Source organism: Sceloporus occidentalis, unplaced genomic scaffold (assembly GCF_023333645.1).
Source record: "Sceloporus occidentalis isolate IW3139 unplaced genomic scaffold, rSceOcc1.0.p SCAF_155, whole genome shotgun sequence".
NCBI lineage: Eukaryota > Metazoa > Chordata > Lepidosauria > Squamata > Phrynosomatidae > Sceloporus > Sceloporus occidentalis.
In genome coordinates this window covers 112,224-118,270 of record NW_028317135.1, presented here as the reverse complement: position 1 = coordinate 118,270, position 6,047 = coordinate 112,224, and positions in this window count along the sequence as shown.

Sequence of the window (6,047 nt, the reverse complement as noted above, 5' to 3'; positions counted from 1 at the left end):
AGCAGGGCAGGTACCAGCCTAACAGCCACAGTACCCCGGGGCAGGTACCAGCCTAACAGCCCCAGGTCACCATACAGCAGGGCAGGTACCAGCCTAACAGCCACAGGGCACAGTACACCGGGGCAGGTACCAGCCTAACAGCCCCAGGTCACTATACAGCAGGCAGGTACCAGCCTAACAGCTCAAGGGCACCATACCCCTTGGCAGGTACCAGCCTAACAGCTCAAGGGCACCATACCTCTTGGCAGGTACCAGCCTAACAGCCACAGGGAACGTACAGCTAGAGACTGTCCCCGTCACGCGTGACATGTCGAGCAAGTGCGAAAATACTAGATCTGGTGGAGGGAAGATGGATGGCTTCCCAGTCAAACCACAACAGAAACCAGCAAAGACCAGCAGCTGAAATAACAGTGAACACAAACAAGCTGCTGGGCCCTGATTTATGGGCATCTTCAATCCAAACCGTCCATGGATCATCCCAAGCGAGTCCCCAGCCCGACTCTTCCAAGCCGCCGAACACTCAGACACGGCGACCCTGAACACAAGCCGAGCCCAACAATGTGCCGAGTAGACTGCCGATGGCGAGCCTGACCCGCTGATCACGTGTGACACCCAATAATCCCCCAAATCCTGGACAGGCGTCTGTAGGGTAAACGCTTCTCTGATAAAGTAGTAAATATAGTGATTTCTCTCGGAATTGCGTTTTGGTACCCCTGGAAGAGGGGACACACCAGGGGGGTTGTTGGGGTCAGTGACGGTGCAGAAATGGACACACATGGCGCCGGGGATGTGGGACCTCCATGAAACGAGGACCGGGCTGAGGAGATGGTGTATGATGGGAGCGTGTGCCGCGCACGCGAGCTGCGGGGGGGTATGGAAGCAGGAAGCATATCCCGGATTTATGGCCTTTTAAGTAATGAGATAAGACTCCAGCCTGCTGGCTCCTAATGGGCTCCTAATGATCTCCGATAAGGAGGGGCCCTGGAAGTGAGTGGGGTCCTCCGAGTAAGACGGGAAGCGGCCGATGCTCCAAGCGCTCGCCTTTAGCATTTTTATCCCTACATTCTCAGAACTCATTCCATTTGTCGTCTCGCACGGCAGTTAGAGTGTAACGGGCGAGCATTTACAGGGTGAGCGGTGGGGAGTACGGGGTCAAAATATCATCGCATAGCCCAGATTTATTTAGAGATGCTTCCATATTTAAAACGTGAATAAATTAAAAGATCCTCAGTCCAGCTGCAGAAAGAAGAGCGTGTCTGATCTGCGTGCTCTTCGGGCTACAGACAGGGAGGTCTCGCGTCTACCGAACGATCCGGGCGGACAGGCCGCTCACTTGGGGGGGGGGGGGGCACAGAAGAAAGTCTGATTGCTGCCGAGCCTTTGTCGGAGCCGTGCAGGCTAAGGGCCCTTATCTGCTGCGAGGAATCCCTCTGCCAGCCCCTCCTGACACATACACGAGACCCCCTACTTCCTAACACCATAAATCACACTCTAATTACCCATCTCCAGGGCTGTTTAGAACCCAGAAGATAAGGGCTAATGTGGCTTCCTGGCTGACCGATGGACTCAAACACTTGACAGCTAAGGACACTAATGGGGAATAAAGCCTTTGATTTGCCCTCCCTGGGTAAACCCATTCATTGCCAGCTCTGTTTGTTCCGGAATAAAGACCCCGCTAATTAGCGAGCTTCTTGTCTCTAACAGTTTCACGTATTCGGAGTATCGCCAAACGCAATCCCACCTCCGGCCGACTCGGTGGCTCCATTATTTCTTATTTCCTCCTCGTCGGGCATTAGACACGAAACAAAGCGTATTGTGTGAAGATGCCTGCTTCCTAATCTGGGATAATGTTCACCCAGATCCAGTAATGAATCACTAATGTCACTAAACGACTGCTACAATTTAGAACGCGCCGCGCCGGCTAATGTGGGGGATTAGCCGCGTTATTAATGAAAATTTTAAAAATGCAACAGATTAAAAAAAAAAAAATCTGATGGCAAAAGAGAAAAAAAAAAAAAAAAGGAAATGAATTCAGCCAAGTCTTCACCTCGCCGGGAAACAGAGACGTGGCGGCAGCTTAACGCCTCCAATGGAAGGAATACAATAAGTATCAAATATTAATTATCACGCGTGACAGTCTGCAGCAGCTATCCGACCACGGGCCGCACATCTCCAAGCGTTCAGCCTTGGAAGGAGCCAGGTTTGGGGCATTCTTGTGCATCTAGAGTTTCAAGCGACCGATAAGTGGCCTCTGCCCTGAATTTGCAGAATGTGGAGTGTCAAGAAGTCAGGGGTCAAGCGGCCACTCGTTAGATGACCCGTCAGCCTGAGGGCCGGAGTGGACAGGAATGCGCTCCAGGCCCCGGCGGACACTGCGCGCAGCCTCTCATAGGAATATTAGGATTATTATATTATAATCATTATTATTTAGACGGGCTTTGGGGTGCTTTAGGGTGAATGTGGCTGGCGGCATTACCTTCCCCTGCTTTGCACGTCACACTTATTACTTATAATGGGGGGATTATCCTGAGAAGATGTTTGCTGGAGGCATACTGTGTGCCCTCCCCCGGCAGCGGTGCAAGACGCTCCGTCCCCCCATGCAGAGCAGAGCTGTCAGGGATCTGAGTGCTGGCAGGGATCTGTTTGATGAGATCCCTAATGAAGCCCGTCCAGGCTCGGGGGTCAGGATTGCTGCACAGAGCCTCCTTTGTGTCTCATTCTCCGCACTCATTCCCCTTTTGTTCGCTTCACATCTCGCTTGTGAAGTTACTAACAAGCGTCCGGTTACACGGCTGGCTCGGCCCTTCTGCCCGCCGTGTCCCAAAGTGACCGGGGTATGCGATACATAAAGCATTGCCCACCGGGGCGCCTCATCATTGCTGCGGAACCCCGTCGGCGCTTCGTTATATGATGTAACAAGACCTGCTGGCAGAGATGTCCCGTGAGTAGAACACGGCCCATTTCCACGCCATTTGCTTGTCACAAAAGCCACAAGGCCTTCCTCTTGTTAATAATATCTCTCAGCGGCTTCCCACAAAATGATTTCAAAATGGAGGGAATTAAAGAATGTGTCCCTCCTTCTATAAGTGGCACAAGTGTGGGCAATGCCCCTGCGCAACCAGCTCCATGCTGCGCCGCGCGGCCGTAATCCACCTCGCATTTACGTGGAAACTTGGCGCTCTCTTGGTTATAGAAAGACGTTGGCTGGCACCGGCTGCACTGGGCGGACTGGTCCCGTTCTTGCGTTATTGGTCCCGCTTTTGCGTTATTGGTCCCACTTTTGCGTTATTGGTCCCGTTCTTGCGTTATTGGTCCCGTTCTTGCGTTATTGTTCCGTTCTTGCTTTATTGGTCCCGCTTTTGCGTTATTGGTCCCACTTTTGCGTTATTGGTCCCGTTTTTGCGTTATTGGTCCCGTTTTTGCGTTATTGGTCCCGTTTTTGCGTTATTGGTCCCGTTTTTGCGTTATTGGTCCCGTTTTTGCGTTATTGGTCCCGTTTTTGCGTTATTGGTCCCGTTTTTGCGTTATTGGTCCCGTTCTTGCGTTATGGTCCCGTTCTTGCGTTATGGTCCCGTTCTTGCGTTATTGGTCCCGTTCTTGCGTTATGGTCCCGTTCTTGGTTCCGTTTTTGCGTTATTGGTCCCGTTCTTGCGTTATGGTCCCGTTCTTGCGTTATGGTCCCGTTCTTGCGTTATTGGTCCCGTTCTTGCGTTATTGGTCCCGTTTTTGCGTTATGGTCCCGTTCTTGGTTCCGTTTTTGCGTTATTGGTCCCGTTCTTGCGTTATTGGTCCCGTTCTTGCCTCATTCGCTGAATTAGGTGATGTGCTCAGCGTGGAGAGATCGCACAGGTACGACAGATACGCAGCACAGAGGCGAGACATCCCATCCCTGGCTGTCACTTCTCCCCCTCATGTTTATTCAGCGTTTCCTTTGTTCCTTTTTCTCTCCGTTGAGCGGAGGATATGTCCCCGGCAGATCCCGCTACTGCATGCTCGGCGTCACACGTGGGTCCTCCCCGGCCCATCCCAATCGCGCTGCTCCTGTTCACTTCTAACCGGCAGCCCCACGTAGATCTATTCTGGGCTCCAGTGACCCGATTCCAAATAAACTCGCCCCAGGAAATGACCTGCCAGGCCTTGGCCGCAATGCTCTATCACCACCAACCGTGGCCGCACCGGGCGCTATGAGCCGCCGGTATTCCCAGAAGCTCCTACAGCTGGCTGCGCAGGTTGTTTGTTGCTCCAACACACACCAATGAACCGACTTCTAATTAATATCCGTGGATTATGTTGCGAGACCTGCAGCTCACACCGTGTCCTTACAGCGCTACGATCGCTTGATCCTTGGCTTCCTTTCCACTTCGTTGCTGGGCCCTTCGGTCACCATACGGACAGCGAGTGAAGAATTATGACGGTTTAGAAGTGATGGCTGAGGCCGCGGCTGTCTCCTGCCTAAATCCCTTAGCGGGTGCATGAAGAACCGGTACCAAAGGGATATCCCGCGTTTTATTGATTTATAGAGCACCAGCAAATGCCGTAGCGCGGTTACAATAAGGGAACACACGTTAAGACATACTGGCACAAGGTCCTGGTCCTAGGAGCTTATAATCTACTAACAAACCATGCGTTTTTACCATTTGTCCCCCGTGGTGCATCTGTAAGCATGAAAAGCAGAGCAGAGAGGAAATAAGGATGGGCCTCGATAAAGATGGCGGAAACAGGGTAATGTCGTCTGGTGACAGCGTGCACGGGTTGGTTTGATGTGACCCGTCCGAGGGTGGAATCTGCAAACCCAACTCTTACTCCACCGGCTCCTCCAGACCTGAAGTTCAAAAGCTTTTAAACGCGTCATAAATTATGAAGGAAAAGTTAAAACCAGCAGAGTGAGTGCTTTCATTTTATTGCAAATCCAATACAGCCTGTTAAAGGGGAACTGCTATCTCTGCATTAACCTGTTTGTTGCCAGAGAAGGGCCACTAATGGGAGGGGGCCACACATGCGACATAAGACAAGGAGCACAAGATATGAAGTCAGACTAAGAGGATGGCACGACACGTGCAGGGGCTGCATCCGGCCGGTGGTCCTCTCCCACCCGCGGATCCCGGGCTTCCCCCAAAGCTGCGAGTCACACGGAGGAGCAGCGTCAGGGGATGTGGCCCCTGCTCATACAGAGAGGACAGCTCCTGGCTCTTAAGTTACAGAGGCCTCTCCGAGTCCGCTAAGTGACTCTTTAATGGAGTAGGGTTTCTTCAGCAAGATATCCCAGGAGTGAGAGAAACAAACCACAGGTCAGCTCCCCGCCGCGGAAATCCAATCCTGTACTGCAGTGCCATATATCTTCCCTAACACAGGGGTATCAATGACCGCACCGCCCAGGGAAGGAGCATGAGGGGTTCCAGATCAGGCCATCGCACCCTGGGGTGGAAATCGGTGCCGAATACTGAGCCCCATACAGGGGATTACAGGGGGCACCTCCGCTGACACAGGCAGCTGAGAACCCAGAGAGAGGCTTTTGGATCAGATCGGCGCGCACTTCTGCCGGAATCCAGTATCGCTGCGTGATATGGGGGGAGTTAGTCACTGGTTCGACTCGGTTACATACGGGGAGATGCTTTTTGTTGAGCCCATGTTCTGTGGCGCTGCCCCACACCTTGCCCTCATTGTGTCTTTTATATCTCAACACATAAGCATCGATTAACTAGTTGCCCCTGCTCCAAGATGCAACATCATTATAATACATTATATATATAATGCTGACTCTGTTATGTGCCGGTGCCCTAGGTCAGTCCTCTCTCCCGTCTACTTCTGACATCAGCTACTGAAAAAATTTATAAAAACTCAAAGCCTACAGGAAAAAGACCCCCGGCTATCTCACGATTCACGAGAATTCCACGTAACCCACAAGATCTTTGGAACAAACACACCTACATATATATACACGATCCGCTCTCTGCGCATGGAAAGATGGACGTGGGGAGTGGGGATTTGGGATGAGCCTCCAACTGCGTGTGATATTTCATACATCTCGTCTTATACAACCAAAAAGC